The sequence below is a fragment of the Triticum dicoccoides genome, chromosome 5A (genome assembly GCF_002162155.2).
Source record: "Triticum dicoccoides isolate Atlit2015 ecotype Zavitan chromosome 5A, WEW_v2.0, whole genome shotgun sequence".
NCBI classification, from domain to species: domain Eukaryota; kingdom Viridiplantae; phylum Streptophyta; class Magnoliopsida; order Poales; family Poaceae; genus Triticum; species Triticum dicoccoides.
The window spans coordinates 318981094-318996070 of record NC_041388.1 but is presented as its reverse complement, the minus strand read 5'-3'; positions in this window follow the sequence as shown (position 1 = coordinate 318996070).

Below are 14977 nucleotides of genomic sequence, written 5' to 3'. Positions count from 1 at the left end.
CTCCCGCTTGGGAGAAAAGGCCCTACCCCTTTACCGCCTCCTTCGGTGCACCGAACACTTCAAATGGACGGATGCAGCCACGGCCGGACTCAACAAAACAAAAGCCATACTGGCAACAAACCCAGTCCTGGCCACACCAAACATTGGCGAACCAATGCTATTATACATTGCAGCAACACATCAGGTTGTAAGCGCAGTGCTCGTCATCGAACGATAAGCGGACGGACACAAATCCCCCCTTCAAAAGCCGGTCTATTACGTGTCCACTGTCCTCACTCCCTGCAAATCACGATACCCGCATTATCAAAAGATTGCGTACGCGGTATTCATGGCATCCCGGAAGCTACGACACTACTTTCAAGAGTGTTCAATAACATTAGCCTCGAAAGTACCACTTAACGATATTATAAACAACCATGACACAATGGGCCGGATTGCAAAATGGGCCATTGAGCTCCTCCCGTTCGACATAACTTATAAGCCACGACGAGCCATCAAGTCACAAGTCTAGGTCGACTTCGTCGCAGAATGGACGGAGGCCGAACTCCCTAAAGAATACAGCACATTTTCAAATTGGACCATGCATTTCGACAACTCCAAGATGTTGGCCGTACTGGGGGCTGGCATCATTTTGACGTCCCCCACAGGAGACACAGTTCAATACGTACTACAGATTATGTACACGGACTCCAACAATGCAGCCGAATATGAGGCCCTTTTACATGGTCTCCGGATGGCAGTATCCATGGGCATCCAACGCCTAGAGGTGCGCGGGGACTCGAACCTCGCAATATCCCAAATCAATGGAGACTTCGATGCCAAGGATCCAAAAATGGCAGCTTACCGCAACGCCGTCCTAAATATGTCAGCTCGGTTCGAGGGGCTTGAATTTCACCATATAGCCCAGGAAAATAATCAGGCAGCAGATGTCCTGGCACGCATCGGCGCAAAACGCGATGTAGTCCCCCCAACATCTTCTTGGAAAGGCTGTTCAAGCCATCCATAGTATGGGAAGGGGAGCCGAACAATAACAGCCCGAACCCAACCGCACTGCCCGACACCGAACATTCTGACACAATCGGAGGCTCTGCCAATGAAATAACACCTTCAGCCCACATAATAATGGCCATGATTGCCCCGTGGACAGAACCATTCCTCGCCTACCTTACTAGGCAGAAACTCCTCGAGGACCAAAATGAGGCACGCTGCATAGTGCGGCGATCCAAAGCCTACAGAGTCCACAAGGGAGAGCTTTACAAGAAAAGCACTACCAGAGTCCTTCAAAGGTGCATCTCCGAAGAGGAGGGGCGGAACCTCCTGGCTGAAATTCATGCCGGACTCGGCGGTCATCACGCTGCAGCCCGGTCCCTTGTAAGCAAGGCCTTCCGTACAGGCTTTTATTGGCCGACGGCCCGGGCAGACGCACAGGACTTAGTCCAATGATGCACCGGTTGCCAGCTCTTTGCAAACCAAAGCCATATGCCACCCACTGCCCTCCAAACTATCCCCATTACTTGGCCCTTCGCGGTATGGGGGCTTGACATGGTTGGACCCCTTAAAGGCGGAACCCACAAGCAAAAATACTTACTGGTCATGGTGGATAAGTTCACCAAATGGATAGAATCCAAGCCTGTTAAGACGGCAGAATTCGGACCGGTGATAGACTTTATATCCGGGGTTGTAGACCGTTACGGCGTCCCCCATAGCATCATCACTGATAACGGCACGAACTTCACGGCCGACGAGGTAAAACTCTGGTGCAAAAACATGGGCATCAAGCTCGATTATGCTTCCTTCTATCACCCACAAACTAACGGCCATGTCGAACGTGCAAACGATCTTATCATGAGCGGCATCAAACCCAGATTAGTGCGGTCCCTCAAGGAATCTAACACGCACTGGGTAGAGGAGCTCGACTCCGTACTCTGGGGGCTGCGGACCAAACCGAATCGCACCACCAGATACACACCATTCTTTATGGTGTACGGTGCAGAGGCAGTTTTGCCTTGCGACATAATTCATGACTCACCTCGAGTGCGCATGTACGAAGAAAGAGAAGCCGAGCTCGATCGGCAGGACAGCTTGGACGCACTGGAGGAGGAACGTGACGTGGCAAAAGCCTGTTCCGCATTCTATCAACAACAGGCTCGAAGATACCAAAGCAGAGAAGTACGGGCCAAAAATTACAACGTTGGCGAATTAGTTCTACGACTACCGGACAAGAAAAAGGACAAACTCAAGCCCAAGTGGGAAGGTCCCTTCATAATTTACCAAGTCCTAAATGGTGGAGCGTACCGCCTGCGGGATGCATCGGATAACCGACTCGAGCCAAACCCATGGAACCCAGCCCGTCTCCAAAGATTCTATGCCTAGCGTCGGACTCTGCGTTCGTCTCCTTCCTCTGTCCATTTTTTATATATTTTCTGTCTAACATTTCTCTTCTTCTTCTCTCTCTCTTATAGCCTCTAAAGGCTCATAAAGTGACACGCTATCCGCGCTCATTAAACCTGGGGGCTTCTTTAAACAGAAGCTTATTCATACGGGCTTCAAGCCCAACACATGTGTCACACTTCCGCATGTACCTTTTATTCACCATTATATGCATCGATATGACTTATGTTTTGGCCAAGCTGGGTTGCCTGGCTCCTGTGCTTACCCCTATGTTCCCGATTGTTCGGCTAGGTGGTAAAGGGAGCACCTCTGCGATTGTTACTGCCGGGTCAGCCGGACGTGTACCTCAGACTGGGTGAAGCCGAACGCTAGCGTTCTTAAGGGAATATTCGGTCGGTGAACTAAAGATGATCTTTTTTTATTTTTATCTATACGCCCCTAGATGTTTTTCCTGTGTTTCTTTTCGCAGCATGGACGTGCACCTTAGGGCATGCCTCCCAGGGAAAGGAACCCCTAACGGAACTATTCTCCCTGGAAGATGTTTCTTACTAACCATGTAATATAACATAACTAGTCGGGCACTTGTCTGTTCAAGCCCTAATGACCCCTACGCCTGGTCTCCATGCATTCCCCGGTTCCTATATAACCGCATGGGAATTCGGACACACTCCGAACCGTCAGGTCCCGAGGCTGAAGCGAAAAGGTCGGCCATGACAAATGATCTACAATCCGGCTAGAAGGCATTATAAATGTCAATTAAATTACATAGTCATTTTGACTGTTTGTATTCCTCTTCAATACCATCTAAGGCTGTCTAATTTACAGTCTTGCTGGGAATACATTGCGGCCAACTCTACTTGGCTGTATACTAAGCTTACAGGGATCTCCTTCCCATCGGGCCCTACAGGACCGACCTCGACGATGTGGTTGGGGTCAGCCTTTGCATACCGCGTCTTCACCATGGCCCAGGCCTCCCTAGCGCCTTGACGGCAGGCTGATATCTTCCACAATCGGAAGCGCCACCGTGCTCCCTTTAGCTTCTCCGCGAGCTCTCCAAGACCTTCGGGCATGGAGACAGATGGCCACAGGGCCTGGGCGACGCCTTGCATCGCTCGCCGAACTCGATCGAGCAGTTGCGAAAGCTCGGGAAGAAGGTCACCCGTAGAACCGGGCATCTCCTCAGCAGGACGACCTGTTAGCACACCTACAGACATTGCTCTGTTAGTCGACTTCTCCGCCGAACTTTCTTTCAAAGGTTTTTTCAAGCACTTACTAAATATGCCGCGCCGAAGCCGCTGATTCTCCTTCACGGAGTCTAACAGCTGGGCACGAACATCTTTCAGCTCGACGCCCAGCCTGGTGTTGGCATCTTGGAGATCGTTCTTCTCCCGCCTCACCTTTGTCAGCACCTTCTTACCAGCCCTTAGCTGGCATAGGAGGTGTTGCCTTTCCGGATTCAATCCGGCGCCATCTGCAATTTCATTTGTCAGATTCGCACCAATGCCGTGCTTCGCAAAATACTTATCTTTCGAAGTGTATATTACTAGAGGGGGTCTCCTTGGGCTCCCCTGCCATGGTTAGTGCGGCCTCAAGTTGGGCTTTGCACTCTTCCAGCTCCTTGGACAGTAGGGAATTCTTTTCTGTAAGAACCTGCATAACAAATGATCCTTAAATCAGTTATTCTAACTGTTTCAAGTCTCGGGGGCTGCTGGTATATACATATATTTACCAGAATTTTCTTACCCGTATGTCTTTTACATACTGCTCCGTGGCTCTGGCTAGACCATTTTGAGCGGCACAGAGGTACGCATCTCCCGAGTTGAAGGCATCTGGCGCCCCTTGGGAGAAACAAGCATCACGAAGAATTGTCCGGCGACGCCTGGGGTTCATGGCACTCTCCACCTCAGAATTGGTGGCAGACAACCCGTCCACATCCTCCGTCGGAGGAGCGTCTGGCGCGCGCCTTGCGTTCGCCTCCGCCTTCGGACCAGGCTTTGGAGCCTGGCTGGTGGAGGCGCGATTGGCAGCCTCTCCGGATATAGTCCGGTGAGGTCTCTTTGTCCTGAAAAGAGCGCGAGTGTCAATATGCCTCGAAGGTATAACACCTGGGATAAGGGGGCGCGCCATACCTTTGCGCTGACGCCTCGGTCCGGACTGCACTTCTTTTCTGCCTGCAGGGACCTACGGCCCCTCGTTGGCTTGTCGCTGCAGGTTCGGCCTTCCGCCTTAAAAACCTCCCCTGCAAAGTTTGGTTGCAATCAGGAAACTGAACACGAGTGGGCAGACACCTTCGGGGTACTGGGACTTCGATCTCAGGTACCTGGGGGTCAGGATTAGCCCTGGGTAATCGGCCGTAATGGCCACCAAGGCGTTGTCCTTGCTCAATTGATGGAACACTCCATCAATCAGCTCCACAGATATGTCTGGATCCTCTTGAGAGGCCGGGTCGAGGGACCGTCCTGGGTCCTCGGGTTGTGGAGGAGGGCTACTTATTTCCTTAATAGCCCGGCGCAGTTCCTGCGTTGAAGTCGTCAGACTGAATATTTAACAATGGGAATACAAAACGGATGGACAAGTAAATACGACCGCTTACCCATCTTGGGGGATTGTGCATGGAGAATCCACACTGAGGGTTGACGCGGAGAAATTCCTCCTCTTCTCCCTTATACAAAGTGGACAAGATCTTTAGTAGAGCGGCAGCTGAATCCGGCCCCTTACGGCCGTAGCGGGTGGCGTCGTCCTCCCCGTTGAAGTCCCACATGGGGTGGCTTCTATACTGAAGCGGCTGCACCCCCCGCATAATGCATTCAGCCATAACCCCGATCATGGTTAGTCCGGAATGGGCTAACAATCTTATTCGGCCCATCAGGTAAATGATGTCCCTGTCACCTCCCCTCTAAGGGCTCCGTGGGCGCCATCTTAGGCGCTTCTTTAAGGGAGCACTGTTGACTTCAGGGAGGCCGACCCGGACAGGATCCGGCAGCGGGACGTCTTCTATATAAAACCATTCCGAGGGCCAGTCTTCAGACGCCTTCTTTGGGGTTCCGGACAGATATCCGGTCCCGGCGATGCACCACACTTTGGCTCCACCCACTTGATACATTGACCCCTTCTTGGAACAGGGCACGAGGCAAAATAGCTCCTTCCACAGTCCAAAATGAGCTTCAACACCCAAGAACAGTTCACAAAGGGCTACAAAGCCCGCGATATGCAATACTGAGGCAGGCGTGAGATTATGTAGCTGGAGGCCGTAGAACTCCAGCAGCCCCCGGAGAAATGGATGGATTGGAAATCCGAGCCCCCTTATTAAGTAAGGGACGAGGCACACCCGCTCTCCTTTGGAGGGATTAGGGGATTCTCTGCTTGCTCTCCGCCGTTGTAGACGGCAAGACCGGCTCGAACCGGGACCATATAGGCCGGGGGGAGAAATCCCTTGGTCTGGAGCGTCAATAGCTCGCTATGCGGGATGGAACATCTCTCCCAATATCCAGGCTTAGGGCTGGAAGGGCGAGGGGAGGAGTTGCGACGGCTGGCCATGGTGGAATGGACCTTTGTCGGATGCGCTCTGATGAACACTCGCGGAGGGGAGAAGGTGTGGATTGGATCTAAATCCTCGTCCCCTTAAATAGGGCAGCTCATTTACGCGGCTAGGGGTGTGAATGTAAAAACACTCAGACTTTTCATATTCGTTTGACACGTGGGAAGCGGCCATTATTGGGCGTAGAAGCCAAGGAGCACAAACATCTACAAGAAACCGGACTTTATTCAACAAGTACATGGAATTTGGAGGAGAACCCGCCTTGCAATGCCGAAGACAATCTGCGTGCCGGACTCATCGTCATTGAAGCCTGGTTCGGGGGCTACTGAGGGAGTCCTGGTTTAATGGGTGTCCGGACAGCCGGACTATATACTTTGGCCGGACTGTTGGACTATGAAGATACAAGATTGAAGACTCCGTCCCATGTCCGGAAGGGACTTTCCTTGGCGTGGAAGGCAAGCTTGGTGATACGGATATGCAGATCTCCTACCATTGTAACCGACTTTGTGTAACCGTAACCTTCTCCGGTGTCTATATAAACCGGAGGGTTTTAGTCCGTAGGACAACATACACATCAACAATCATACCATAGGCTAGGTTCTAGGGTTTAGCCTCTCCGATCTCGTGGTAGATCTACTCTTGTACTACCCATATCATCAATATTAATCAAGCAGGACATAGGGTTTTACCTCCATCGAGAGGGCCCAAACCTGGGTAAAACTTCGTGTCCCTTGCCTCCTGTTACGATCCGGCCTAGACGCACAGTTCGGGACCCCCTACCCGAGATCCGCCGGTTTTGACACCGACACTTAGTCTTCGACAGGACTAGCTACCCCCCTCTTATTCCGGCATTCTGCAGTTCAGTCCACATATGATAACATTACTCCATTTGATACCAATGCATACATATGTAGTGTAGCTCCTTGCTTGCGAGTACTTTGGATGAGTACTCACGGTTGCTTTTCTTCCCCTTTTTTCCTTTTTCTATATCCGATTTCTGCGGCCAGATGATGGAGACCAGGAGCCAGACGCCACCGTCGACAATGACTGCTACTACTCTGGAGGTGCCTACTACTACGTGCAGGCCGCTGACGACGACCAGGAGTAGTTTAGGAGGATCCCAGGCAGGAGGCCTGCGCCTCTTTCGATGTGTATCCCAGTTTGTGCTAGCCTTCTTAAGGCAATCTTGTTTAACTTATGTCTGTACTCAGATATTGTTGCTTCCGCTGACTCGTCTATGATCGAGCTCTTGTATTTCGAGCCCTCAAGGCCCCTGGCTTGTAATATGATGCTTGTATGACTTATTTTATTTGTAGAGTTGTGTTGTGATATCTTCCCGTGAGTCCCTGATCTTGATCGTACACGTTTGCGTGTATGATTAGTGTATGATTGAATCGGGGGCGCCACACGATCTATGCCAACCTAACAAACACCTTCGGAGATACATGTAGAGCATCTTTATAATCACACAGTTACGTTGTGATGTTTGATAGCACACAAGGTATTCCTCCGGTATCCGGGAGTTGCATAATCTCATAGTCAAAGGAATATGTATTTGACATGAAGAAAGCAATAGCAATAAAACTGAACGATCAATATGCTAAGCTAATGGATAGGTCTTGTCCATCACATCATTCTCCTAATGATGTGATCCAGTTCATCAAATGACAACACATGTCTATGGTTAGGAAACTTAACCATCTTTGATTAACGAGCTAGTCTAGTAGAGGCTTACTAGGGACATAGTGTTTTGTCTATGTATCCACACATGTATCAAGTTTCCGGTTAATACAATTCTAGCATGAATAATAAACATTTATCATGATATAAGTAAATATAAAATAACAACTTTGTTATTGCCTCTAGGGCATATTTCCTTCAGTCTCCCACTTGCACTAGAGTCAATAATCTAGTTCACATTGCCATGTGATTTAACACCAATAGTTCACATCTTTATGTGATTAACACCATTAGTTCACATCGTCATGTGACCAACACCCAAAGGGTTTACTAGAGTCAACAATCTAGTTCACATCTCTATGTGATTAACACCCAAAGATTACTAAGGTGTGATCGTGTTTTTCTTGTGAGAGAAGTTTAGTCAATGGGTCTGCCACATTCAGACGTATGATTTTGCAAATTTCTATGTCTACAATGCTCTGCATGGAGCTACTCTACTTAATTGCTCCTACATTCAATATGTATCTAGATTTAGACTTAGAGTCATCTAGATCAGTGTCAAAGCTTGCATCGACGTAACTATTTGTGATGAACTCTTTATCACCTCCATAAATGAGAAACATTTCCTTAGTCCTCTTTAAGGTAACTAAGGATAATTTTGACCGTTGTCCAGTGATCTAGTCCTAGATCACTATTGTACCCCCTTGCCAAACTCATGGCAAGGTACACAACTAGTTTGGTACATAGCATGGCATACTTTATAGAACCTATGGCCAAGGCATAGGGAATGACTTTCATTCTCTCTTTATCTTCTGCCGTGGTCGGGTTTGGAGTATTTACTCAACTTCACACCTTACAGTACAGGCAAGAACTCCTTCTTTGACTGATCCATTTTGAACTCCTTCAAAATCTTGTCAAGGTATGTACTCATTGAAAGTCTTGTCAAGCATCCTGATCTATCTCTATAGATCTTGATGCCCAATATGTAAGCAGCTTCACCGAGGTCTTTCATTGAAAAATTCTTATTCAAATATCCTTTTATGCTATCCAGAAATTCTACATCATTTCCAATCAACAATATGTCATAGATGGATCGCTGGAGCTTGCACACTTTGTTAGCACCTTTAGGATCGACAAAACCTTCTGGTTGCATCATATACAACTCTTCTTTAAGAAATCCATTAAGGAATGCAATTTTGACGTCCATTTGCCAGATTTCATAATCATAAAATGTGGCAATTGCTCACATGATTCGGACAGACTTAAGCATCACTATGAGTGAGAAAATCTCATAGTAGTCAACACCTTGAACTTGTCAAAAACCATTTGCGACAAGTCGAGCTTTGTAGATAGTAACACTACCATCAGTGTCCATCTTCCTCTTGAAGATCCATTTATTTTCAATGGCTTGCTAATCATCGGGAAAGTCCACCAAAGTCCACACTTTGTTCTCATACATGGATCCTATCTCAGATTCCATGGCCTCAAGCCATCTGTTGGATTCTGGGCTCATCATAGTGAAGGAAATATGCCCTAGAGGCAATAATAAAGTTTTTATTTATATTTCCTTATATCATGATAAATTTTTATTATTCATGCTAGAATTTTATTAACCAGAAACTTAGTACATGTGTGAATACATAGACAAACAGAGTGTCACTAGTATGCCTCAACTTGACTAGATCGTTGAATCAATGATGGTTATGTTTCCTAACCATAGACATGAGTTGTCATTTGATTAACGGGATCACATCATTAGAGAATGATGTGATTGACTTGACCCATCCGTTAGCTTAGCACGATGATCATTTAGTTTACTGCTATTGCTTTCTCCATAACTTATACATGTTCCTATGACTATGAGATCATGAAACTCCCGAATACCGAAGGAACACTTAGTGTGCTATCAAACGTCATAACGTAACTGGGTGACTATAAATATGCTCTACAGGTGTCTCCGATGGCTTTTGTTGAGTTGGCATAGATCGAGAGTAGGATTTCTCACTCCGAGTATCGGAGAGGTATCTCTGGGCCTTCCCGATAATGCACATCACTATAAGCCTTGCAAGCAATGTGACTAATGAGTTAGTTACGGGATGATGCATTACGGAATGAGTAAAGAGACTTGTCGGTAACGAGATTGAACTGGGTATTGAGATACCAACGATCGAATCTCGGGCAAGTAACATACCGATGTCAAAGGGAACAACGTATGTTGTTATGCGGTTTGACTGATAAAGATCTTCGTAGAATATGTGGGAGCCAATATGAACATCTAGGTTCCACTATTGGTTATTAACCGGAGACCTGTCTCGGTCATGTCTACATAGTTCTCGAACCCGTAGGGTTCGCATGCTTAACGTTCAGTGATGATCGGTATTATGAGATTATGTGTTTTGATGTAACGATGGTAGTTCAGAGTCCCGGATATGATCATGAACATGACGAGGAGTCCCGAAATGGTCAAGGCATAAATATTGATATATTGGACGGCTATATTCGGACACCAGAAGTGTTCCGGGTGATTTCGAAGAAAACCGGAGTGCTGGAGGGTTACCGGAACTCCCTGGGGAAAGTTGGGCCTTCATGGGCCATAGGGAAGAGGGAGGCAGCCCACAAGGGGCAGCCGCGCCCCCTCCCTATAGGGAATCTGAATTGGACTAGGGAGGGGGCGCCCCCCTTTCCTTCTCCTCTTCCTCTCCCTTCCTTCCTTCCCTTTCTCCTCCTAGTAGGACTAGGAAAGGAGGAATCCTACTCCTACTAGGAGGAGGATTCCTCCTCCCTTGGCGCGCCCCTAGGGCCGGCCGGCCTCCCCCCTTGCTCCTTTATATACGGGGGTAGGGGGCACCCCATAGACACACAAGTTGATCGTTGATCCCTTAGCCGTGTGCGGTGCCCCCCTCCACCATAATCCACCTCGGTCATATCGTCGTAGTGCTTAGGCGAAGCCCTGCGCCGGTAGCTTCATCATCACTGTCATCACGCCGTCGTGCTGACGAAGCTCTCCCTCGACACTCAGCTGGATCGAGAGTTCATGGGACGTCACCAAGCCGAACGTGTGCAGATCACGGAGATGCCATACTTTGGGTACTCGGATCGTGAAGACGTACGACTACATCAACCGCGTTGTCATAATGCTTCCGCTTACGGTCTACGAGGGTACGTGGACAACACTCTTCCCCTCTCGTTGCTATGCATCACCATGATAGATCTTGCGTGTGCGTAGGATTTTTTTTGAAATTACTGCATTCCCCAACAGTGGCATCCGAGCTAGGTCTATGCGTAGATGTTATATGCATGAGTAGAACACAAAGGAGTTGTGGGCGTGGGTATATACATATTGCTTGTCGTCACTAGTTGATTCTTGATTCGGCAGTATTGTTGGATGAAGCGGCCCAGACCGACATTACGCGTACGCTTACACGAGACTGGTTCTACCGACGTGCTTTGCACACAGGTGGCTGGTGGGTGTCAATTTCTCCAACTTTAGTTGAATCAAATTCAATGAACAGGGTTCTTTCTGAAGATCAAAAAGCAATCACTATATCACGTTGTGGTTTTTGATGCGTAGGTAAGAACGGTTCTTGCTCAGCCCGTAGAAGCCACGTAAAACTTGCAACAACAAAGTAGAGGACGTCTAACTTGTTTTTGCAGGGCATGTTGTGATGTGATATGGTCAAGACATGATGCTAAATTTTATTGTATGGGATGATCATGTTTTGTAACAGAGTTATCGGCAACTGGCAGGAGCCATATGGTTGTCGCTTTATTGTATGAAATGCAATCACCATGTAATTGCTTTACTTTATCACTAAGAGGTAGCGATAGTCATAGTAGCAATACTTGGCGAGACGACAACGATGCTTCAATGGAGATCAAGGTGTCAAGCCGGTGATGATGGTGATCTTGACGGTGCTTTGGAGATGGAGATCAAAGGCACAAGATGATGATGGCCATATCATATCACTTATATTGATTGCATGTGATGTTTATCCTTTATGCATCTTATTTTGCTTAGTTCGGTGGTAGCATTATAAGAAGATCTCTCACTAAATTTCAAGGTATAAGTGTTCTCCCTAAGTATGCATCGTTGCTACAGTTCGACGTGCCGAGACACCACGTGATGATCAGGTGTGATAAGTTGTACGTTCACATACAATGGGTGCAAGCCAGTTTTGCACACGCAGAATACTCGGGTTAAATTTGACGATCCTAGCATATGCAAATATGGCCTCGGAACACTGAGACCGAAAGGTCGAGCATGAATCATATAGTAGATATGATCAACATAGTGATGTTCACCATTGAAAACTACTCCATCTCACGTGATGATCGGACATGGTTTAGTTGATATGGATCACGTGATCACTTAAATGATTAGAGAGATGTCTATCTAAGTGGGAGTTATTAAGTAATTTGATTAATTTAACTTTAATTTATCATGAACTTAGTACCTGATAGTATTTTGCATGTCTATGTTGTTGTAGATAGATGGCATGCGTTGTTGTTCCGTTGAATTTCAATGCGTTCCTAGAGAAAGCGAAGTTGAAAGATGATGGTAGAAACTACACAGACTGGGTCCGTAACTTGAGGATTATCCTCATTGCTGCACAAAATAATTACATCCTTTAAGCACCGCTAGGTGCAAGGCCTGCTGCAGGAGCAACACTGGACGTTATGAACATCTGGCAAGCTAAATCTGATGACTACTCGATAGTTTAGTGTGTCATGATTTATGGCTTAGAATCGGGACTTCAAAGATGTTTTGAATGTCATGGAGCATATGAGATGTTCCAAGAGTTGAAGTTAATATTTCAAGCAAATGCCCGAGTTGAGAGATATGAAGTCTCCAACAAGTTCTATAGCTGCAAGATGGAGGAGAACAGTTATGTCAGTGAACACATACTCAGAATGTCTGGGTACCATAACCACTTGACTGAGCTGGGAGTTAATCTTCCGGATGATAGTGTCATTGACAGAGTTCTTCAATCACTGCCACCAAGCTATAAAGGCTTCGTGAGGAACTATAATATGCAAGGGATGGAAAAGACAATTCCCGAGCTCTTCGCGATGCTTAAGGCTGCGTAGGTAGAAATCAAGAAGGAGCATCAAGTGTTGATGGTTAACAAGACCACTAGTTTCAATAAAAAGGGCAAAGGTAAGAAGGGGAACTTCAAGAAGAATAGCAAGCAAGCTGCTGCTCCTGGGAAGAAGCCCAAGTCTGGACCTAAGCCTGAAACTGAGTGCTTCTACTGCAAAGGGACTGGTCACTGGAAGCGGAACTGCCCCAAGTATTTGGCGGATAAGAAGGATGGCAAAGTGAAAGGTATATTTGATATACATGTTATTTATGTGTACCTTACTAATGCTCGTGGTAGCATCTGGGTATTTGATACTAGTTCAGTTGCTAACATTTGCAACTTGAAACTGGGGCTACGGATTAAGCAAAGATTGGCTAAGGATGAGCTGACGATGCGCATGGGAAATGGTTCCAAAGTCGATGTGATCATCGTCGGCACACTACCTCTACATATACCTTCGGGATCAGTTTTAGACCTAAATAATTGTTATTTGGTGCCAACGTTGAGCATGAACATTATATCTGGATCTTGTTTGATGCAAGACGGTTATTCATTTAAATCAGAGAATAATGTTCTATTTATATGAGTAATATCTTTTATGGTCATGCACCCTTGATGAATGGTCTATTTTTACTAGATCTTGATAGTAGTGATACACATATTCATAGTATTGAAGCCAAAAGATGCAGAGTTGATAATGATAGTGCAACTTATTTGTGGCACTGTCGTTTGGGTCATGTTGGTGTAAAGCGCATGAAGAAACTCCATTCTGATGGACTTCTGGAATCACTTGATTATGAATCACTTGGTACTTGCGAACCATGCCTCATGGGCAAGATGACTAAAACTCCGTTCTCCGGAACAATGGAGCGATCATTAGAGTTATTGGAAATCATACATACTGATGTATGTGGTCCAATGAACATTGAGGCTCGCAGCGGATATCATTATTTTCTCACCTTCATAGATGATTTGAGTAGATATGGGTATATCTACTTGATGAAACATAAGTCCGAAACATTTGAAAAGTTCAAAGAATTTCAGAGTGAAGTGGAAAATCATCGTAACAAGAAAATAAAGTTTCTATGATTTGATCATGGAGGAGAATATTTGAGTTACGAGTTTGGTCTTCATTTGAAATAATGTGGAATAGTTTCGCAACTCACGCCACCCAGAACACCACAGCGTAATGGTGTGTCCGAACGTTGTAATCGTACTTTACTAGATATGGTGCAATCTATGATGTCTCTTACTGATTTACCGCTATCATTTTGGGGTTATGCTTTAGAGACGACTGCATTCACGTTAAATAGGGCACCATCTAAATCCGTTGAGATGACACCTTACGAACTGTGGTTTGGCAAGAAACCCAAGTTGTCGTTTCTTAAAGTTTGGGGCTGCGATGCTTATGTGAAGAAACTTCAACCTGATAAGCTCGAACCCAAATGGGAGAAATGTGTCTTCATAGGATACCCAAAGGAGACTGTTGGGTACACCTTCTATCACAAATCCGAATGCAAGATATTCGTTGCTAAGAATGGATCCTTTCTAGAGATGGAGTTTCTCTCGAAAGAAGTGAGTGGGAGGAAAGTAGAACTTGATGAGGTAATTGTACCTGCTCCCTTATTGGAAAGTAGTTCATCACTGAAATCAGTTCCAGTGATTCCTACAAGTGAGGAAGCTAATGATGACGATCATGAAACTTCTGATCAAGTTACTACTGAACCTCGTAGGTCAACCAGAGTAAGATCCGCACCAGAGTGATATGATAATCCTGTTTTGGAGGTCATGTTACTTGACCATGACGAACCTATGAACTATGAGGAAGTGATGATGAGCCCAGATTCCGCAAAATGGCTTGAGGCCATGAAATATGAGATGGGATTCATGTATGAGAACAAAGTGTGGACTTTGGTTGACTTGCCCGATGATCGGCAGGCCATAGAGATTAAATGGGTCTTCAAGAAGAAGACTGACGCTGATGGTAATGTTACTGTCTACAAAGCTTGACTTGTTGCGAAAAGTTTTCGACAAGTTCAAGGAGTTGACTACGATGAGACCTTCTCACCCGTAGCGATGCTTAAGCCCGTCCGAATCATGTTAGCAATTGCTGCATTTTATGATTATGAAATTTGGCAAATGGATGTCAAAACTGCATTCCTTAATGGATATCTTAAAGAAGAGTTGTATATGATGCAACCAGAAGGTTTTGTCGATCCAAAAGGTGCTAACAAAATGTGCAAGCTCCAGCGATCCATTTATGGACCGATGCAAGCCTCTCGGAGTT